Source organism: Stegostoma tigrinum, chromosome X, assembly GCF_030684315.1.
Source record: "Stegostoma tigrinum isolate sSteTig4 chromosome X, sSteTig4.hap1, whole genome shotgun sequence".
NCBI classification, from domain to species: Eukaryota; Metazoa; Chordata; class Chondrichthyes; order Orectolobiformes; family Stegostomatidae; genus Stegostoma; species Stegostoma tigrinum.
The window spans coordinates 8,972,972-8,997,025 of NC_081404.1; the positions used below are offsets into that span (position 1 = coordinate 8,972,972).

Genomic DNA, 24,054 nt, shown 5'->3' on the forward strand with positions numbered 1-24,054 from the left:
TGAAATAATATAAAGGCATGCTGAATACATTTAGCATTCTTAATAATAACTGTTGACTAAAATGTATGTATTCATCTCTTTCCTAAAATTTGTTGCACGACAAAGATGATCATTTTTAATACATTTCCACATTGTTATAATCAAAAAATGTGGCAGCCTTGACTGATTCATTTCCTCATTTTTGTTACCTTCTCCACTAGGTTTTTCATTTGATTCATATGCAGGTGATCTCAAATTGCTTCTATGGTATTTGAAACTGGCAGTACTTTTGACTGTGAATAGTATTGTCAAGCTGAGTGGTGAGTTTATCTATGTTTCATTGCTGGTAGTTATATTCTACATGTATTAAAAGTGTAAGAAAGAGCATCTACATGCTTAGTTTATTTAAATTAGTTCAGTGTAAGGCAATCCTTAGCCAAGAGATTTTATCTGATTTGACTCAAACAGGATGTCAGACTGACCCGCCACATGAGTCAGGTCAGGGCTCATAACTGCTAATGTTACACGTTCTAAAATTACAGTCTAAGTGCACCATTTAAAAATTGCAAATACCAGGACTGTGTTTAGTTGCACTGACTGCCAGTAATTGCAGAAATAAAACAAGCTAACTGTCTCGTTACTGGGTGTGATCATGAGTTGGGCTTCAATTATTGGCCACCACTGGTCCTTGGCTTCTTCAAAGTAGTATCTACCATTACATTATTTTTAAAATTGCTCTGTTCAGACATGTTATGACAAACTTCTGAACAGTTGCACTTGGACTTTCTGGCCAAGAGATAGGGATATCATTTTGTGCCACAAAACCCTCACACACATCATGAAAACACGAGGCAGCCCAAGCTATTAAGAGACAAGTGCTTAACTATTTTTTTTTAAGTTTTTGAATTATTACTGATGTAGTTAGTGGCATAATGGCAGTATCACTGGAGTAGTAATCCAAATCCTAAGGCTAATGTTCTGGGGACCTGGGTTGAATCCCACCATAGCATATGGTTGAAATTTGAATTTAGTAACATCTGTTCGAATGGTGGCCATGTAATGGTTGTTGTAAAAACCTATCTGCTTTGTTAGTGTCTTTTTGGGAAGGATATCTGCCATTACCTGCTCTGGTCTATATGTGACTCCAGACCCTGACAATGACTTTTAGCTGCCTCTGAAATAGCCTAGCAAGTTACTCAGTTCAAAGGTAATGATGGATGAGAAACAAATGTTGATATTGCCAGTGATGCCTACAACCCATGCAAGAATGAAAAACACCAAACATCTATCTAGTCCTCTGTGCGAGATTGACAATTTAATATCAATAAGTAGCCTCAGTTGTGAAGCCAATAAACTTTACTGACACTCAAACTAGGCTGATATATTAAGAATTGTTATATGGGTTGGGCACTGAAGAGTTCGAAATCCCATGGAATTTGATATTTAGGAGATTTAAATGACAATCATTTTTATAAAACAAAATCTAGCTTTAAAACCATTAATTAGGAAGTGTGCCATCAGAAAACCTCTTCCAGCGACAGTACTAACTACTCTTGCATTAAAGAGTTGATATATGGGCTGATATGGTTGGTTGGCTTGCCGAGCTGGTTTGTTGTTCCGCCAATGTTTCATTACCCTGCTGGGTAACATCATCAGTGCAGCCTCTGATGAAGCGCCATTGTGGTTTCCTGCCTGTTGTTTAAACTCTGGGGTCTGTTGAGCTGGATTACCTCACTTCTGGTTTTCTTTCAGTGGAGTGTATATGGGGTTGAGTTCTATGTGTTTGTTGATGGCTTTCTTCATGGACTACCAGGCTTCTAGGGACTCTCGTGCCTGTCTCTGCTTTGCTTGTCCCAGGATCTTCGTGTTGCCCCAGTTGAATTGGTGGTTCTCCTTTTCCATGTGGATAGAGATGAATGAGTATTGGTCATGTCCTTTTTTTGTAGCCAATACTCACTCATCAACTCTGTGGATAGAGATGAGTGAGCATTGGCTGCAAAAAAAAAAGACATGACCAATACTCACTCATCTCTATCCACAGAGTTTAAATACCAGGTGGGAAAACACAACGGCACTTCATCGGAGGCTGCACTGATGATGTCGCCCAGCAGGGTAATGAAACATCTGTGGAACAACCAACCAGCTCAGCGAGCCAACCAACCACAACATCCGTAACCCGAGCTACAAATCTACTGTAAAACCTAAGAGACCTAGGGGCGAAACACACACATATGGGAGGATTACATTTGTTCTTTCTGTTCTGTACCATATATCATAGAGAGGGAGTGAACCAGTTTGTTTCCACTTTCAGGTCAATGAAAGATTGACTTTATTGCATTGAGTATGGGCTGTAGATCTCCAATGCTGTAGCTATGCCACTGAGATCAGTTAACAAACATTCTGGTGGTGCTTTCAAATATGGTATCTTCCTTCCTAGCCGGTATGTTTCAATGCCACATCAGATGGTGCATTTAACTACTAAAGCATCTGATGTTCAGTTCACTCTGATTCAGCAGAGTAGAAAAGTGTTGTTGAATGTGTGAGGTTAATGCTAAGCCACCCCCCCACCATGACTTCACTTACTTTAACACTTGATGATTATTATGGTGACCATCAGAAGGACAAGACTAATCAAGATAATGAACTTCAACATTGTGAAAAATGTTGTTTATTATAAGCCAAACTTTAATGTGAATTAATGCATCTTGTCTACCTATAAATTAATTGTTCAATGTTTGCTCTATGTTGTCCAGATAATACATGGAAACAAATGTACAAAAACAGATGGATGATCTGAAATCAAATCCAGGATCCTCCAAATATCTATTGGATTCACTGTAGTAGAATTAGACCACCAGCTTAGCTGTCCACTTGCTAAAAGGTAACAATAGCAAAATGTTAGTTTGAATCAGGGAGAGAAATGGAAGGATAAGGATGTCCAGAATGAGTGAGAAGTGACCAGATGCCGGGTTAAGGGTGTGGTTGAGGTCAGGTATTTGCAGAAAGCAATTGTTGGGATTTTTTTATGCAGTGGGGTTGGGGAGCAACAGTTATAGCAGCTATATTCCACAGACCTTTCTTTGGGTAGAGTATGATTTGTTATTCTGTGTGACTGAAGCAATCAGAAATGACATGAGAGAAATAGCTCTGTGATCAGATTGATCCATGGTTCTTGAGTCTGATTGGTTGAGGAGACAAGCTGAAGAGAAACAAAAACAGAAATTTGAGAGAAATCAGAGTTATGTTTTGGGTCCAGTGACCCTTCTTCAGAACAGGGGGAAGAGAATGTCGTCTCTGTGATATATTTGGTTGAGATACTATGTTATGTTTCGCTAAAGAGCCAACAATACTATACTCAGACTATACACTACTGTTAATAATGTATATGCGTATTCCTGTGTTAATTGCTGGAATTTACCCTCAGCGTGGAAGTAACTTCAGTTGTATTGACCGATGAATTTAAAAAAATGCTTTCTTCCATTCTCTTTCTTCTACCAGTGAATAAAGAACAAACATGCATTTCTATAGCATTTTTCACAATCACACCAGGCTACATTTAATACAGAGTTGACCATCGAGTGCAAATCATCATCTTATGAAACAGAAGGCTATCAAAGAAGAGATTTCAGAAACTCAGGACATCCCAAAGTACTTTGCAGTCAGTGGTGCACTTTTGAAGTGCAATTGTGGTTGTGGCACGGTGGCTCAGTGGTTAGCACTGTTGCCTCACAGTGCTAGGGACCTGGGATCAAATCCAGCCTTGGGTGACTGTCTGTGTGGAGTTTGCACATTTTCCCTGTGTCTGCATGGGTTTCCTCCCACAATCTAAAGATGTGCAGGGTGGGTGGATTGGCCATGCTGTAGTGCCCAGGGATGTGAGGGTTAGGTGGATTAGATATGGGAAATTAGGGGAATGGGTCTGGGTGGGATGTTCTTTGGAGGGGTGGTGTGGACTTGTTGGGCCAAATGGCCTGTTTTCCACACTCTAGGGATGCTATGTTGCATACAACAAGCTGTCCTAGACAGTGCTATTGCAAATGACTAGAGAATTTGTTTCAGTAGGTATTGATTGAGGCATAAATATTGGCTGGAATTCTGGAGAGAACTTCTCTGTTTTTCTTCCAAATCAACAGAGCACTTTGCCCCTTCAAACTCTGCACCATCATCCCTGTGACCTCCCTGAAAGAAATTTTCAAATTAGGGACAGCGTTTTTGCTGCAGGCCCTACATCCACAATGAACTGGATTGAGACTCACTGTAATGGGCTCCTTCTCGTCAGAGTGAAAGTAGACATTTATCTAATCAGCCCAATCTCGATTCAAAACAAACCCTTGCAGTGAAAAGCCCATGTCTAACCACTATGCTGTCTAGTTTACCTGCAGAACGTCATCTTTTAAAGTATTTAATCCTTTGGTGGTCCCGCATAGTTTTGGAAACAGCCTCCTTTCTTTGCCAAGAGCTCATCAGTTTAAGGCTGCCTCTCAGGGCTAACAAAACAGATTTCAGTCTAACAATGGGAATGAACTAACATCTTGGAGGAATCCCCACTAAGACTGGTGACCCAAAGACTGTTCTCCGTATGTAAATTTTGACCATAAACATTCAACAATGAGGGTAGGAACAGCACAGCTAAGCCCAACTTGTCATCTCTTCCATATCAATACGTCCACATTCCACAGCAACTGTTGTTATTTACTATTTCTACCTTCTGGACTTGAAGGCCCAGGTTCAAGTCCCTCCTGTTCTGCAAGTTTGTCATAATATGTCTGACTGGGTTAATTTAGAAATGGTTAGTAGAATGTGAATAAATGGTTACCTAGAAAAGTTAGAATCCAGCAACTTCTCTTTCAGCCTGGCTTCAAATCCCATCTGCTCCAGACATTTATCACTACAGGCTGATAGAAAATATTTCTGTAAATACTAAAAAAAAGCCTCTTAAAATTGTTAACTACTCTATTTAAATTTCTTTCCTTTACATCTTCATTTCTGCACTCAACTGACAACTCAGGTGGTTTGAAGGTTTCTAATGGGTAATGATTCCTAATAGGAAACTTAAGTTTCTAGTTGACTGACATTGAAGGCTCCTATTTACATGATGTCAATCTTGCAGTTGCCAAGTCTTTCAATTGCTTTTGATATTTTAAGAATCACTTCATTTGATTCAGTGATATGTTGGCAGATGATGGCTATTTAGCTGTTTGATTATGATCATGGAATTTGTTGACAAATTCTGAAAACCGGTCAAGAATTGTGTTCAGAAATTGTTAGCAGAAAATGGCTGCTTTTGTTTGTAATGTGTGATGAGCTTTGCCAGTAGCTCAGGTTCTATATCTATTACCTGGTGTGAACTGGCCATTTAGATCTGGTTCAGTTTGGTTTATTAGCTAATCGCAACCAAGGTGATAGTGGGAATTTGTTTATGAAGTGGACAGATTAAATATTGAAGAACATTAGTTGCCTTGCTCTTTAGAAGGATCAAGTTTTTTTTCCTTAGGCGTGCATCCCATTAGTTTGGAAAGCTTTTGTTTTTTATTTTACAGGAGTCCTGGTGGAAGCTAGACGTCTGAAACAGTTTCTTTTGAAGAAAGGAAATAGCTTAGAACTGTCAGGAAATAGGTTACCTCAGTATAAGGATGTTAGATCCAGACCAGAAATGTTTCGTTAGAACCCTGAGGAGTTATTAGAAGCTGAGAAAATGTGAGCTTGGTTGTATGACTAACCATGCAAGAGGCTACCAAATTCTTAAGATTGGGAATTGAGATAAATAGTTGAGTTAAACATGCAGATATGATAAAGAAGCAAACACTTTTTGCTGTTGGAATTCTGTAAAGTGATGATGTTGGGATAAATAGGATTGTGCATTTACAGAGTTTTGAAATCTTGCAAATTGTGTTATATGTAAAAAGCCTGGTTACTTCTGTTTTATCTTTTCTTTGGCATAATAAGCTTCTGTTCGATTATTAAAACCAAATCTACAGCATTGCATGCCTGTGTTTCTGTGAAGGAGCACCTCTCTAAACAAAAATAAATCTATCAAGCCAGATTTCAGTCTGGAATCTGACTTGTCAGTAAAACATCAGCTGGATCATAACAGCGCGTACATGAGGAATGGTTACTTGAGTAAGAAAGCCAGTGTGGCATTGTATTCCAGTGTAAGTCTGTGCATCAATAGAACAAGGAAAAATTGGAAAGAGACATATATCTTAAAATAAAGCAACAAGCCATAAAATCCGATCTCCTGAAGGTACCAGACGTCAAGAAATTCCACAAACACTGATAGTATGAGGTTTGTTCACATATCTTTTTACCACAAATCAATGAGCTGGAATAATTTTCTCACCTTTTATAAAAGGTATCTTAATCCTGAAAGAAAATGACCAGGAAAAATGATTGCTTCTTGAAAGTGGAGTTGCAGGTAGACAGGGCACTGAGGAAGGTGTTTGGTATGCTTGCCTTTATTGGTTAGTGCATTGAGTATAGGAGCTGGGAGGTCCTATTGTGGCTGTATAGAACATTGGTTAGGCCACTTTTGGAATACCACGTTCAGTTCTGGTTTCCCAGCTATAGGAACCATATTGTTAAAACTGAAAGGGTTCAGTAAAGATTTACAAGGATGTTGCTGGGATTGAACAGGGAGAGGCTGAATAGGCGGAGGCTTTTTTCCCTGGAGTGTCGGAGTCTGAGGGGTGATTTTATGGAGGTTTATAAAATCATGAGGAGCGTGGATAGGGTGAATAGTCAAGGTCTTTTCCCTGGGTGGTGAAGTACAGGGCATAGATTTAAGATGAGATGGAAGAGATTTAAAAGGGACCTGAGGGCCAACTTTTTCACTCACAGGTTTATGTGTGTATGGAACAAGCTGCCAGAGGAAGTGTTGGAGGCGGGTACATTTTAAAACATTTAAAATGCATCTGGATGAGTATATGAATAGGAAGGATTTAGAGGGATATGGGCCAAATGCTGGCAAATGGGACTTGATTAATTTAGGATATCTGGTCACCATGGGCGAGTTGGACTGAAGGATCTGTTGCCGTCCTTAAAACTCTATTTGCTTTTATTGTTGTATTTCAACACATTCGTGAAGTTGTACATTTCTGCTATGAATTGCACGACTATGAATTGTTGGAGGAGGCAAGATTTAGTGAGAGGGAAGAGCTGAGGGAGATCAAAATTAGTAGAGAAGTGGTGCTCGAACAGTTGTTGAAATTGAAGGCCAATAAATTCCTAGGGCCTGATAATCTGCATCCCAGAGTACTTAAAGAAGTAGTTCTAGAAATAGTGGATACATTGATGGTCATCTTCCAGGATTCTGTAGACTCTGGAACTGTTTGTGCTGATTGGAGAGTGGCTATTGTCAAAAAAGGAGGTAGAGAGAAAACAGGGAATTATAGACCAGTGAGCCTAACATCGGTAGTGGGGAAAGTTCTCAAATGCATTGTCAAGGGCTTTATAGTGGAGCATTTAGAAAGCAGTGGCAGGATCCGACAGAGTCAGCATGGATTATGAAGGGGAAATCGTGTTTGAAAAATTTGTTGGAGTTTTACAAAGATGTAACTTGTAGAGTTGACAAGGGGGAGCCAGTCAATGTAGTATATTTGGACTTTCAGAAAGCATTTGACATTGTTCCACATAAGAGATTAGTGTGCAAGATTAAAGCACATAGGATTGGGGGAAGTATATTGAGATGGATGGAAAACTGGTTGGCAGAGAGGAAACAAGAGTAGGAATTACTGGGTCCTTTTCAAATTTGGCAGGCAGTGACCAGTGGGGTGCCACAGGGATCAGTGCTGAGACCCCAGCTATTCACAATATATATTAATTATTTGGATGAGGGGACGAAATGTAACGTCTCCAAGTTTGCAGATGGTAGCAAGTTGGTTGAGAGGGTGAACTGTGACAATGATGCAGAGATTCTCTAGTATGATCTCGACAAGTTGGGTGAGTAGGCAAATCAATGGCAGATGCAGTATAATTTGGATAAGTGTGAGGTTCTTCACTTCAGAAGCAAAAACGAGAAGGCAGATTACTACCTGAAAGGCTGTAAATTGGGAGAGGGTGAGCATGCAGCAGGACCTGGGTGTCCTTGTGCACCAGTCATTGAAGGTAAGTATGCAGGTGCAGCAGGCAGTAAAGAAGGCAAATGGTATGTTGGCCTTCATTACAAGAGGTTTCAAGTACAGGAGCAGGCATGTGTTGTTTGCCGTTGTACAGATGAGACCACATCTGGCATATTGTGTGCAGTTTTGGTCTCCTTTTCGGAGGCAGGATGCTCTTACTTTCGAGGGATTGCAGTGAAGGTTTATCAGGCTGATTCCAGGGATGGCAGGTCTGACGTATGAGGAGAAATTGACTAGGTTGGCATTGTTTTCACTGGAGTTCAGCAGAATGAGGGTGGAATCTCAAAGAGACTTGTAAATTTCTAACAGAACTACACAGGGTAGCCACAGGGATGATGTTCCCGATGGTGGGTGTGTCCAGAATCAGGGTCACAGAATGAGGATTTGGGTTAGGTGATTTAGGATGGACATGAGAAGACATTTCTTCACCCAAAGAGTGATGAGCCTTTTCCATTTCATTACCACAGGAAGTAGTTGATGCCAAAACATTGAATGTATTCAAGATGCGACTAGATATAACATTTGGGGCAAATGGGATCAAAGTCTATGGAGAGAAAGCAGGATTAGGCTATTGAGTTGGATGATCAGCAATGATTGTGAAGAATGGGGGAGCAGGCTTGAAGGGCCGAATGGCCTCCTTCTGCTCCTATCTTCTATGTTTCTATGTTTGTCCATCATAATCCAGTTGGATGAAATGCAATTTTTCTGAAAAATCAAAAAGGATTTTTATTTTCTTTTGGAAACTGGTTTGGGTATGAACCGATACTTGATTCTAATTGCAGGTGCATGCCCTTTCCAATTTTCTGCTGTAACTTCAGTGCAAGATTTCAGGGTAGATGGCAGAAATCACTGTTTTTCTAAAGATTTCACAGACATTTCAGCAGGAGATTGGGAAAATCTCCACAGAAATTCTACCTCAGGGTGTTTTATGTAGAGGTAAAAATCTGTCATGGCAACAGGCAATTTTGTGTCTGCTGCCTGTTATGTCGTATCAAACATAATTATATAATGGGTGATGTTTCCCATCTTGGGTGACATTTCTACCTCACTCTTTCTTGACTAGAATGTGCCATTAACAATGTGCTTGATATATCAAATATGCCAATTATGTCAGTTTCACAAGCTGTGTAATGTATATCAGGTGTACAATTACTTGAATTTTCTGTAAGTGGTTTGAAGCCATGTGCTTGTGCAGTCAGAGCCCTGTGGGTCTCATGCAGCCAGCAGACTTGATAAGGGCAGTAGCCAGGAAATCACAGGTTTTGTATATGTTGGTCAGGGAAGAAAGCAAGTTGAACTTTAATAATGTGCCTATGTAAGACCCACAGCTTGAGACTCAGGCAGAGTACAGATATGCAGTGACGTCTCTGCAGTAGGATATAGTTACATTGCACCCATAGCAAATGCAAATCCACTTTTAAAAACCTTTTTTAAAAATCTTGTTTTGTTAATAAGCAACACGCTATCCTGTCATATATTCATAATTTCTGAAGCAGAATGACATCGGGTGAATGGTAAAAATCAAGTCAGTTGATCATGTGGGTCTAAGGTTCTTTCACATTTAAAATAACCCTACCGTTAATTGTTCTGCTTTCGTATTTTGCCTTTGCACTCAATTGCTGTGTGACTGATGGCTAGCTTTTGGCAGCTAAACAAAATAATTTCAGACATGTCCACCATCACCATGGCAAAATCTCTGGCACCCATTGTTGCAAACAGTGGGAAATATGTCAAAAGATATATTTCCCTCCTTGTATCTTTATTAAGAAGATCCATCCCATATTGTATAAAAACCAAAAGATCTGCAGATGTTGCAAATTGGGGAGGTGAATAGCCTAGTGGTATTATCGCTGGACTGTTAATCCAGACACCCAAATAACATTCTGGGGACCCAGGATTGAATCCCACCATGACAGATGGTGGAATTTGAATTCAATATTCAATAAATAACCGGAAAATCCATCTGGTTCACTAATGGCTTTTAGGGAAGGAAACAGCTATCCTTATCTGGTCTGTTCTACATGTGGCTCCAGAATGTGGTTGACTCTCAACTGCCCTCTGGGAAATTAGGGATGGGTAATAAATGCTGCCTAGCCAGGGACACGCTCATCCTGCTAATGATTTTTTTTAAAATCAAGGAGAAAAATAAAGTTCCTGGCAAAAACAGAGTTAATGTTTCGGGTCTGGTGACCCTTCCTCAGAACACATCCCATATTGTGTCTGTTAACGATCCTATGCTACAACTGCTCCCCTTCCCTAACTTCATAGACCTGGTGGCTCCACATGTGTGATGGATTATCATGAAGGCCACCATTACCAATATGTGCCCCAGCTCACAAAGCTGTCTGCGAGGAATGTTATTAGAGAATATATCGCATAGAGTCTTATATAGACTATAGCAACAATCAAATATGGACATAAGTTGTTGATCCAGCTGATGTAAGATGGGACATGGGTCCAAACTGTACGTTTTTTGTTGGTGTCACATTCTGCTGTGCTGATGAAGCTGGTAACACTGCAGATCTTGATTACACCATTCTGCTGACAAGTTAAAGGCCTACCAGAATCCCCCATGAGGAATACCATTAAAATTCTGTCATATTTACTTACTGAACTTGAGTATATCATAACATTTCAATTTAAAAAATAGTTCTGTCAATGAATATGGGGATAAAAATTAAGGTGAAATAAAACAAAAGAGAAACAGGATAAAGAGAAAACTTGAACAGAGTATTGATAAGAATGAAAGAAGATTAACTGAAAGTACAACAGGACCTTGATGAGATGGGCCAGTGGGCCAAGGTGTGGCAGATGGTGTTTAATTTAGATAATTTGAGGTGCTACATTTTGGTAAGGCCAACCAGGGCAGGACTTACACACTTAATGGTAGAGCCCTGGGGAGTGTTGCTGAACAAAGAGATGTAGGGGTGCGGGTGCATAGCTCATTGAAAGTTGAGTCACAGGTAGACAGGGTGGTGAAGGCGGTGTTTGGCACGCTTGCCTTTATTGCAGTGCATTAACTATAGGAGTTGGGACGTCATATTGTGGCTGTACAGGACATCGGTAAGGCCACTTTTAGAAGGCTACATTCAGTTCTGGCTTCCTTGCTGTAGGGAAGATGTTATTAAACTTGAAAGGGTTCAGAAAAGATTTACAAGGATGTTGCAGGGATTGGAGGGCTTGAGCTATAGAGAGAGGCTGAATAGGCTGGGGCTTTTTACCCTGTAGCGTCAGACACGGAAGGGTGATCTTATGGAGGTTTTTAAAATTGTGATGAGCACGGATAGCATGAATAGCCAAGTCCAAAGCTAGAGGGCATATGTTGAAGGTGAAAGAGGAAAGATTTAAAAAGGGACCTGAGGGGCAACTTTTCACACAGAGGGTGGTACATGTACGGAATAAGCTGCCAGAGGAGGTGGTGGAGGCTGGTACAATTACGGCGTTTAAAAGGCATCTGGAATGAGTATATTGAATAGGAAGGGTTTAGAGGGATATAGACCAAATGCTGGCAATTGGGACTAGATTTGTTTAGGTCATCTGATTGGCACAGATGAGTTGGATCGAAGGATCTGTTTCTATGCTGTATAACTATGACTCTGTAAATGAGGAATAACAATTGAGCAAGAAATGGAGAATAAGACTGATGAAAAGAACAAAGAAGGGAAAAAAAAGACAGATTTATACAGCCCCTTTCACACCTCAAGATGTCCCAAAGGAAAGAAAAATTTTCCCATTTATATAGTGTCTTTCAAAAGCATTAAACATTTCAATGTGCTTTATGGCTTATAGAGAAGCGCAATAACCAATTTGCATTCAACAAACAGCAATATGATAATGACCAGACAACCTGTCTTTGTGATATTGATTGAGGATAATATTTGGATGTCACAAACGTAACTCCTTCAGTTTTTTGAAATAGTGCCAGAGGATATTTTATGTCTACTTGAGAGGCAGGCAGTGCTTGGTTAATACCATGTCTGAATAACAATCTCCTTTAATTGACAACATGTCACTGCTTAGTGAGAAATTTGCCACACTGATTTAGAAAGCGTAAAAGATGGAACAAAATGCTCCTGACATTGAGATCAACCATGCCGGAATTCTTGCCTGATTCTGCCACACGTCCTCCCCACAGCCAGCGTTAGTCAGATCCCGATGAGATTCCGCACATGATGATTATTTTGGAATGCTGAGCTATGCTCATTTTCAGTTTTTTGGTATTACTAGTCAGTAATTTTATTCAGTATCTAATTACAAAGGTTTTTCACAATTTTTATTTGCAAGTTGGAAATAAATCTTGCTCGAAATGTTGTTAGGCTTATTTTATAAGATGAAGTCCAAATTATCTCAATCCTCTAAGGATCCTCCCCTTCTGGGAGAGTCTAGAACCTGAAGGCATGATCTCAGAATAAGGGTTTGTACATTTAAGACAGTGATTAGGAGGGATTTATTCTCACTCAGGATAATGAATGTGTGGAATTCTCTGTTACAGAGGACTGTTGAGGCTGACACAAAGTATATTCAGGGCTGAGACAGAATTTTTTATCAGTAAAGGAATCAAGGGTTATGGGGAAAAGGCAGGAATATGGAGTTGAGGATTATCAGATCAGCTGTGATCTCATTAAATGGGAGAGCAGACTCAAAGGGTTGAATGTACTACTGCAATGTCATATGATCTTAACAATCAGTTAGGATTATTGCTAGAAAACATTGTGTCTTTTGGTGAAGGCTTAAATGTATTTGGAAAGAATTGACTTGATGGGTTGAATTCCTAGTGCTTTACACAATGCAGAAATTTTGGATAGACAGTGAACGTTAGGAGAGGGAGGGAGGCGGAAAGAGAGAGGGGCAAAGTAGCAGTAAAAGAAAGAACAAAGGTAGAAAAAGTTGGTGTGGAAGGATTATCTTTCTGGGCAGAAAGGCTTAGGAGGAGTGATTGAACAGGCTATGTCTATACACACAAAGTTTAGAAGGATGACAGTTGATCTTATTGAAACATATAAGATCCTGAGGGGATAAGATAGTGTGGATACTGGGAGGGTGTGGCCCCTTGTGGGAAAGGGGATACAGTTAAGAATATGACACGGATGAGGAGAAGTATTTCTGCCAAATGGTTGTTAGTCTGTGGAATTTTCTTTCCCAGAAACAGTGGATTTATTTTCCAGTCAGTCTGTTCAGAGATGTTATGACACACCTCTGGAGCAGGTGAGACTTGGACTCAGGCCTCCTGGCTCGGAGGTAGAGACATTACCACTGCACCACAAGACAGTGAATGCTGAGTTATTGAACTTATCCAAGGCTGAGTTAGACAGATTTTTGAAAGCCAAGGTAGTCAAGGATGTTGGAACAGATAGGAAAGTGGAGCTGAAGCCACAACCAGGGGCGGCACAGTGGCATTGTGGTTAGCACGGCTGCCTCACAGCGTCAGGGTCCCAGGTTCAATTCCAGCCTCGGGCAACTGTCTGTGTGGAATTTACACATTCTGCCATGTCTGTGTGGGTTTCCTCTGGGTGCTCTGGTTTCCTCCCACAGTCCAAAGATGTGCAGGCTAGGTGAATTGGCCATGCTAAATTGCCCATAGTGTTCAGGGATGTATAGACTAGGGGGATGGGTCTGGGTGGGACACTCTGAGGCTTGACTTGGATTTTTTGGGCTGAAGGGCCTGCTTCCACACTGTGGGGATTCTATGAGGCCATCCGTGATCTTATTGAAAAGCAGAGCAGGCTCAAAGACCAAATGGCTTAATACTGCTCCTAAGTCCTACATTACTACACAGGTTGCGAATGCTTCCATTGCACAGAATTCTGTGAGACTAACAGAAACATGAAACAGGTTGTACATTTATGATAATCCTGCAGTTAATCTGTCAAAGAGGCTCAAATTGGCCCACCCAGGTCAAGCTGATGTTGATACTGCACTCAAGCCTCTTCTAATGTTTGGTCATCTAAATCTACCATCATAACCCTCTATTCCCTTCTCCCTTAAATGCTCGTCTAGCTTCTTCTTAGAGATAGCTATACTATTCACTTCAACCTCTTCCCCATGGTGGCAAGTTTCATATTCTCACCACTTTTTCGGGTAAAGTAGTTTCTTCTGAATTCCCAGCTGGATTTCTATTTTATGTTGATGGCCTTTAGTTATGTTGCTCTTCACAAGAGGAAACATTCCCTCATTTTCACTTTTGCGAAACTTTTCATAATTTAAAGACTTCAATAAGAAGCCTTCAGCCTTCTATTTCAAGAGAAAAGACACCCAACCTGTCATTCCTTTACTGTTACCTATGTAGGTGCAATATAATGGCCAATTTTTTCATTGCTTGTTTAACTGCAACAACACATCCCTGCTGCTGTACTCGAAATCTCTCGCAATGAAGGCCAACATACCATTTGCCTTCTTTACCGCCTGCTGCACCTCATGCTTACGTCCAGTGATTGGTGCACAAGGACACCCAGGTCCTGCTACACACTCCCCTCTCCCAGTTTACAGCCATTCAGGCACTAATCTGCCTTCTTGTTTTTGCCTCCAAAGTGAATAACCTCACATTTATCCAAATTAAACTGCATCTGGTGTTGATTTGCCCACTCACCCAACCTGTCAAAATCATGCTGAAGGATCTCTCGTCGCAGTTCACCCTCCCACCCAACTTGGTATCATCTGCAAACTTTGAGATATTGTCTAGGATGGAGTATGTGCTAGTGGTCAGGTGGGGTTGTGGGGCAACATATCCCATGTAACCAAAGAGCAATGTTGATTCTTTTCATATAGATAGATATTCAGTTACCCTGTTGTATTATCCAAGAGGATACAGGCAATAAAGGGCTAAGGAAAGATACTGAGCAATGCAGTTTCAAAAAGCCCCAGTTTGTGCTGGTCTTTGTTGACTTTGCTACTTTCCATCAAGACAGTGCTTTGCAAAGTGCAGTTTGGCTCAGCACCCCTTGGTTAGGCAGGAGGTAATCAACCACCTGTTTGATATGTTATTGCCTTGCAACACACCCTCTATAGGTATTAGCATTTACTAACTTTCATAATTATATGTGCTCCTGACACTAAGAAGCGAGTGGAAGAGCAACAAGAATGGCAGGTCAAATAAGTGAAACTGTACTTACCAAGCAGGGCAAAGCTCATTAAAATTGTCAGATGCATCATCAGGACATTTATAGGCAGATTTATCAAACACCTGATCTACTACCAGCTCATTCAGTAACTGGGATAAAGTTACTGATGTTTAAGTGTGCTGATTAATAGTAACTGAACAAGCATTGGGTGTGACTAGTGCTTGTCAAGTATCTCATAATGTGAGAAGCTTCTCAGGCGCCATGAGTCTCTGTTCAAAACAGCAAATTATTATGACTTGATTAGGAAAATTAAAACATTCCATCATTTTAAGAATGTTTACCTCCTCAAACATTTCTTGATCTCCCCAGTGCCATTCCTGACCAAGATGACCTTGTCCCTGTTCTGCGTCAATGTTACTCTAACTCTCACGGGCGGCGTGTTGGCTCAGCGGTTAGCACTGCAGCCTAACAGCGCTAGGGAGCTAGGTTCGATTCCAGTCTTGGGCGACTGTGCAGAGTTTGCACATTCTCCCTGTGTCTGCGTGGGTTTCCTCCCACAGTCCAAAGACGTGCAGGTTAGGTGGATCGGCCATGCTAAGTTGCCTGTGGTGTTCAGGTATTGTGGGCTACAGGGGAAATGGGTCTGGGTGGGATGCTCCAAGGGGTGGTGTGGACTTGTTGGGCTGAAGGGCCTGTTTCCACACTGTAGGGAATCTATTCTAACTGGTTGGGAGGAAGTATGTGAGACCAGAGCAAGTTGGCTGTCTGCAGGTCTTCCCCCTTGTGGGGTGGTGTCTCACTTTGTTTGCTGTTCCTCCAAAACAGTATAGTGAAGAAAGATAAGTTTATTGGGTATAGTAGTGTAGTGGTTGTGGTCTTGGATGAATAACTCGACGGTTCTCAGTTCAAGTCCTTTGTGTTAAACTGATAAATTAAGTTCAATAATTCTTTGTGGGAAGACACCAGAACTAAAATTACCAAGAAAGTTGTCGTATTTCCATTAAAAACTAGTGTACTTCAGGGAAGAGAATTTGCTATGTCCATCTAGTCTGGCCTGCAGGCAATGGTAGTCTGATATGACATGGTTACCTCTGAAGTACCAAGCAAGTTGTACGATGGTTTCTTCAAGAAAGTCCACTACCTTCTTCTGAAGACAATAAATGTAGCCTTGCCAGCATTCCCCACATTGAGAGCAAACCATAGATGCTAATAAGCTTCATACTTATTTGTTAAATTGTGCGTAATCTATCCTGCATCACCAGGTCGCCTCTGATTCCGATATTACCAACTGTGCAGTTTGCTACATAATTGTATTCACTGCTCACAAGTTTCACTGAAAGAATCCTGCATCATTAAAGAGCCCTGATCATTTAAATACTGACATATGAAAAAAAAGCCCAGGAGTCTTTTATAGAAGCAGTCATATGGTAGCAGTTATAGTCAGTAGGCTACCATAGAATGAACGACACAGAGGAATTTGGAGGGGCTATAGGGCTGAGATTTCGCCAGGTTAGACATGGGAAAAGTTTGTTCCAACACTTGAGCCCTGTGTTTGAACTCAATATGAATACACACTGGAAAAGACAGGATCGGGTTTAGCTGTGCTGGTCACACTGGTACCTACTGTTCAAAATAGTGCTGGAGAGCTGTAGTGATTGTAATGGGGTCAGACAAGCTGACTTCTTAGAAAATGAATTCCATGATTGAGGGTGTTAATCTGATCCAATCAGGGTGACCTGGCTGACAGATGAAAACAGGAGTGTCAGACATCCTATTCAGTCTGAGAGAGTGGAATCAGTGTCAAGGATGTTCCATGTGCAAATAAAGGTTGACTTGGTGACAGGATACCAGCCTCTTATTTCAGTGGCAACAAGAGCAAAGCACACTCTGAAGAAATTCACTTGCAATACTCATCTTTGAGGAAGCATTTCTGGCATCATGCCATTATTTGGGAAGCTTGACTCGTTTGATCCTCCCGTCACTGGACTATTCTTCAGAAATATCTTCTCTAGTTTTAGCAGTAAGTTTTCCTTAATCAAAAACACCACTCCTCCTCCTCTTTTACCTCCCTTTCTATCCTTCCTATGCTGAATCCCGGCATATTGAATTGCCATCCCTATCCATCTCTCAGCTAGCTTTCAGTAATAGTTATGTTGTCCCAATCTCATCTCCCCAAACATGCCCTGTATTCATCAGCCTTACCTGTAAGATACCTTGCATTGAAATAAATGTTGTTTAATTCTTCAGAGTTACTTTGTTCTCTGAAATGCTCTGTCTGTCTTTTCTAATTAACTTGTTCTTTTCAGATTCAAAATCATCCTCATGTATCTTTCTATTTACTCCGCTACTTAGGATTCCTCCATTCTCTTTATCAAGTCTACAGTCTCATTTATAGAATTAGCAAATCTTCCCGTAGGGATATTTGTCCCTTTCCAGCACAGGTGAAACCTACCCTTTTTGAACAGATCTTTTCTACCCCAGAAGAGATCCCATGATCCAAGAACCCGAATCCCTGAACATTACACTACCTCTTCAGCTATTGATTTATCTTCTTTATCTTTTATTTTTTCTCTCATTTGACTTTAGTACCAGGAGTAAACCAGAAATTACTACTTTTGAGGTTTTGGTTTTAATGTTTTGTTAACCTCTTATATTCACTCTGTAAAGCCTTAATCTTTTCCCTAACTATGTCATTCCTATCAATGTGTATGGTAACTTCTGCTTCTCATTCTCCTCTTTAACAATATGCTTCAAACATCTCAAAACATCCTTAATCCTGGCTCAAGGAAAGCAACTTATCCTAGATTCACTGTCACTGCTGTAGAATTTCATGTCTGTGCCATTGATAGGAAACTCCCCCACAACGATTATTTTAAATCTTGTCAAATCCTGGCTAACATAAGATTCATTCTTAGTGCCCAAGACTGTCTCTTCTAATTTCCTCTGAGAGACTGCCCTTTTCAATAGTACCCCAAGACTGAGCATCTGTTTGAGAGAGAAATAGCCACAGGAGCCATCTGAACTACCTTCTTACCTGATTTTGCTGTGTAATCACTTCTATAAATCTACAAGCCATCTCAATCTGTATCTTTTGTACACCCTCAATGACATTAAGCCTAAAATAAAGCAGCTTTCAAGAACACCTTACATATAAAAAAAACTTTCCTTACTCAAAGAATTAATATTAAGTATGCAAAAAAATCAACGTATAAATCTTAAAAAACAACTCTGTTTAAAAAGAGATAACAAGATGGTAGAGCTGGATGAACACATCAGGCCAAGCACCATCAGAGGAGCAGGATAGCTGACGTTTCGGGTCTGGACCCTTCAGAATTGACGGAATGGAAGGGGATTCTGAAATAAATAGAGAGAGAGGGGGAGGCGGATGGAAGGTGGATAAAGGAGCAGATAGGTAGAGAGGAGACAGGTCAACGAGGCGGGGATGGAGCCAGCAAAGGTGAGTGTGGCGGGGGGGAGTTAGGGTGGGAAGAGGTCAGTCTAGGGAGGACGGACGGGTCAAGGAGGCGGGATGAGGCTGGTAGGTAGGAGGTGGGGGTGGAGCTTGAGGTGGCAGGAGTGGATAGGTGGGTAGAAGGATGGACACCCACATGCCCCACGACACCCGGCACTTTTTGTTGCAACCGCAGGAAGTGCTACATCTTTCCCTACACCTGTCCCCTCACCCCCATCCCAGGCCCCAAGAAGACCTTCCACATCAAGCAGATGTTCACCTGCACATCTGCTAATGTGGTATACTGTATCCACTGTTCCTGATGTGGCCTCCTCTATATCGGGGAAACCAAGCGGAAGATTGGAGACAGCTTTGTGGAACACCTACGCTTGGTTCGCGACAGATGACTTCACCTCTCAGTTGTGAACCATTTCAACTCCCCCTCCGACTCCTTGGACGACGTGTCCATCCTGTGACTCCTCCAGTGCCACAACAATGCCACCAAAGGTTGCAGGAACAGCACCTCATATTTTGCTTGGGAACCTTGCAGCCCAATGGTATCAATGTGGACTTCACCAGCTTCAAAATTTTGCCTCCCCCACCACATCCCAAAACCAGCCCAGCTTGTCCCCACCTCTCTAACCTGTCCATCCTTTTTCTCACCTATCACCTCCTCCCACCTCAAGCCCCACCTCCACCTCCCACCTACCAGCCCACACCGCCTCCTTGATCTGTGAAACTGAAACAGCTGGTGGTGATGGAGGAAACCAAAGGGCTGTCACAACCTGGACTGAAACATTTCTGGACCTGGAGAAGAAGTATAGGAAGGCATTTTATTATGGAGAGCAAGAGTGATTGTCTTGAGCAAAGGTCACTGCAGATACTGGCTGAATTTCACCAAAGTCATCCAGGGGTTTCCAAAATGAAGATGTTGGCGAGAAGTTATGTCTGGTGGCCAGGATTAGATGCAGACATAGCTGCATTGGTGGGGCAATACCCAGAGTGCCAACAAGGACAAAAATTACCACCAGCAACTCCCCCACCTTGTGGGAATGGCCATGTAAACCCTGGACTTGGTTACACATTGACTACACAGGCCCTTTTATGGGGCCAATGTTCTTAGTCATTGTGGACTTTCAGTCAAAAAGTGGTTGGACGTGCATTGAATTCATTCAGCAAACATGGGGACGGAGATAGAAAAACTGTGCATCTTTTGCAGTGCACAGACTCCGGAAGTGTTGGTCACAGACAATGGGTCATCGATTCCAGCAAGGAATTTGAATATTTCCTAAAGTTGAATGGCATTTGACATACAAGGACAGCTCTAAACCATCCATCATCCAATGCTGTGGCAGAAAGAACGGTACCTTTGAAGGCAGGCTTAAAGAAACAGCCAATAGCATCACTTGATACCAAACTGTCCCGATTCCTATTTGATTATAGGGATCATGTAACTACAGGGATAGCTTCAGCAGAATTGCTAATGGGGAGAAGACTCCACACCAGGTTAAATTTGATCGTCCTGGGCCACGGGTGGAGTGGCAAAACAGTATCAGGAACGCCAGTGTCAGACACACTGTCAGATTACACTAAGGGAGAGAGACAGTTGACTTCAGGGGACAAAGTTTGGTGTAGAAACCACGGGAATGGCCCTGCAGGTGTAAGAGGCATGGTTGACGCTACGTCAGGTCTGGTAACATGGAAATTTCAGGTAGGTGTGATGATCCTGAACAAGCACGTAGACCATATGAAAACTGCAAACTAGCATATGGGGCCAGAGCAAAACATGCCTGGCTGTGTGGAATAGTTGGAAAAGCTGGCAGAACCCATGGATTTTCACTGTCCATCAAGCATTGAAGACACCTCTGAACCTGAGATGGTTATGACAGATGTTGCCACCATGATGCCTTTGCAGCCTGAAGAAGAGCAGAATTTCTTCTGCGATGCTCTAGGTGCAAGAGGCAAGCTGCTGTGCATTACACGCTGCCCGGTTCCGAGACAGAATTGGAGGAACCTGAGCCGGTACTAAAATGCCCCGGGAGGAGCTATAAGAGAAAGAACCGGCCTATGTCCTCTGATTCAGAGGGAGAGGAATGTAGTGACTGTAACAGGGTCAGCCAGGTGGTCCTCATAGAATATGAGATCCTGATTAGGGCTGTTAACCTGGTCCAGTCGGAGAGCCCTGGCTGACAGATATAAACAGGAAGGTCAGAGGTTCTAAAAACAACAAATGCTGGAGATTGCAGTGGCTCAGACATCATCCATGGAGAGAGAGCTAGATGACTTCATCAGAGCTGAAGTGAAGTGTGGAAGGGACAGCATTTATGCTTTAGTTTGGGAGGTTGGTAGTGGGTGTAGGATGCTGGTGGAGGAAAGGTGTTGATAGTTCAGATTAAGTGATCAGAATGTGAGAATGGCAGAACAATGGTGTGTCTGATGGTCAGATTGGGAAAGACAGTAACTGGATTGGGGAGGGGAGGAGAGAACATGATAACAAGCTAAAAAAAGGGAAGAAATGGTTCACAATTTAAAGGTGTTGAATGCAATATTAAGTCCAGAAGGCTGTAGAGTGCCTGAAGTTGAAACATTGTTCCTCCAGTTTGCTTTGTGATTCACTGGAGCACTGTTGCATGCCAAGGACAGATGTGGCCGTCAGAGGTTCATTCACTCTGAAAGCTGGCTCTGAGAGAGCTTGATCAGTGTCAAGTACATTTCTTGATGAAGGATAAATAAAGGGTGACTTGGTGATAGGATACAAGCCTCTTTCAAGAGCAAGGTGCAGAAGACTCCCACAGCAAGTAGAATCATAGGTCAGCACTTTCAGGAGGCAGCTCACTATGATTACACATTATAAAATAGTACGGTCTAATTAAAGGGACATTGCCTTAGTAAGTTGACTTTCAGGGGATTCTACCAAGTTTAGAAACGGTCGTTGAACAAAGCATTTGGTGACGAGTTAAATTATTATATCACATCCTTGCTGAAATGGAGTGTGTGTTCCCAATGCAAATATGGCACCATGATCCATCTGCACACACGCATATACACCCGTGTTGTTATGTCAGCTCCTGTTTTCTACCCACGTAAGCTTTTAACTCAGAAACCTCTGGAAGTACAAAAATGCATATTAAGATAATAACAAAGAACTGTGGATGCTGGAAATCTGAAACAAAAGCAAAAAGTGCTGTAGAAACTCAGCAGGTCTGGCAGTATGTTTAGGGAGAAAAACAGAATTAATGTTTCAGGTCCAGTGACCTCTTGTCAACCGAAAAATGCTGGGAAATTTGGTATTGATGATAAGGTAGGATTGGGTGGGTTGAATAAAGTTCCTAGAGACGGACCCCAGAGAAAGAGAAAAAGAATAGGCAAACAAAAAGATAGCTGATGATAAGGCAAGAGAGGAATAAGTGCTAATGATAAGAATCAATGTTAATGATATAGTAGAATGCAAAGAAAATGTGTAAATGGTTGAAAATGGGTTGACTGTGCTGGGAGCAGCCGATACAAAACAGAACCTAAGGGTGCGCGGAGAGGGTAATGAACATGAGGGAGGGTGTTCACATTCTGAAAATTTCAGGTCCAGTTTTAAATGGGCTGCTGATTTGTCATGCAGACTGTTGCCAACAGCATGGATTCAATTCCTGCACCGGCTCAAGTGACCATGAAGGACACTCCTTCTTAACTTCTCCACTTGCTTGAGGTGGGGTGACCTCAGGTTAAACTACCACCAATCATTTCTCTCAAATGAGAGAGCAGACCTTTAGTTCAGTAGGACAATGGTAACTTAAACAGCTCAAAGCAGGAAGATTAAAGCACTCTGCATATTGGACACCAGGTGGAGCCAATATACTAATTTTGACTCCATTTTAAAATTGTAATTTTTCTCTATTTACTTCCTTTTTCCTCAGCAACTGCTTTCTCCTGCTATGGTATGTTTCCTTGGGGTAATTGCCCTCTCTTAACACACGTATCTGATAATTTTTCATAATGAGCCAAGTGAATGTTTACTATAGCACTTGAGAGAAAGTATCACAGTGACAATAACAAAGTGCGGAGCTGGATGAACACAGCAGGCCAAGCAGCATTAGAGGAGCAGGAAAGCTGATGTTTTGGGCCGAGACCCTTCATCAGAAAAGGGGTTTAGGGAGAGGGTTCTGAAATAAATAGGGAGAGAGGGGGAGGCGGATAGAAGATAGAGGAGAAGATATGTGGCGAGGAGACAGACATGTCAAAGAGGCAGGGATGGAGCCAGTAAAGGTGAGTGTAGGTGGGGAGGTAGGGAGGAGATATGTCAGTCCGGGGAGGGCGGACAGGTCAAGGGGGCGGGATGAGGTTAGTAAGTAGGAGATGGGGGTGCGGCTTGAGGTGGGAGGAGGGGATAGGGGAGAGAAAGAACAGGTTAGGCGGGGGCGAGCTGGGCTGGTTTTGGGTTGCAGTAGGGTGTGGGAAGATTTTGAAGCTTGTGAAATCCACATTGATACCATTGGGCTGCAGGGTTCCCAAGCGGAATATGAGTTGCTGTTCCTGCAACCTTCAGGTGGCATCGTTGTGGCACTGCAGGAGGCCCAGGATGGACACATCATCTAAGGAATGGGAGGGGGAGTTGAAATGGTTTGCGACTGGGAGGTGCAGTTGTTTATTGCGAAGCGAGCGTAGGTGTTCTGCAAAGTAGTCCCCAAGCCTCCGCTTGGTTTCCCTAATGTAGAGGAAGCAACAACGGGTACAGTGGTTGCAGTATACCACATTGGTCGATGTGCAGGTGAACATCTGCTTGATGTGGAAAGTCTTCTTGGGGCCTGGGATGGGGGTGAAGAAGGAGGCATGAGGCAGGTGTAGCAATTCCTGCAGTTGCTGGGAAAAGTGCTGAGGGTTGTGGGCTGGAGGGGAGCGTGGAGCGGACAAGGGAGTTCCGGAGAGAGTGGTTTCTCCAGAAAGCAGACAGGGGTGGGGTGGGAAAAATATCTTTGGTGGTGTGGTCGAATTGCAGATGGCGGAAGTGTTGGAGGATCATACTTCGGATTCGGAGGTTGGTGGGGTGGTATGTGAGGACGAGGAGATTCTCTTTTGGCTGTTATTGCGGGGTTGGGGTGTGAGGGATGTGTTGCGGGAAATGCAGGAGACACGGTCAAGGGTGTTCTCAACCACTGTGGAGGGGAGATTGCAGTCCTTGAAGAACAAGGATATCTGAGATGTACGGAGTGGAATGCCTCATCCTGGGAGCAGATGCGCGGAGGTGAAGGAATTGGGAATGGGGATGGAATTTTTGCAGGAAGGTCGTTGGGAGGAGGTGTATTCTAGGTAGCTGTGGGAGTCGGCGGGCTTGAAATTGATATCAGTTTCCAGGTGGTTGCCTGAGATGAAGACTGAGAGGTCCAGGAAGGTGAGGGATGTGTTGGAGATGGTGCAGGTGAACTTGAAGTTGGGGTGGAAGGTGCTGGTGAAGTGGATG

The 24,054-nt window shown here is 42.3% G+C and overlaps 1 protein-coding gene across 1 annotated transcript in view; it reads left to right on the forward strand.

The window, feature by feature from the left end:
* LOC125448282 (uncharacterized) overlaps positions 1 to 24,054 on the forward strand; it is a 195,582-nt gene that overhangs the window by 774 nt on the left and 170,754 nt on the right. The window contains exon 2 of the mRNA XM_048523480.2: positions 201 to 299. The gene's annotated coding sequence lies outside the window, so the exon portion shown is untranslated. The remainder of the gene's footprint in view (positions 1 to 200; positions 300 to 24,054) is intronic.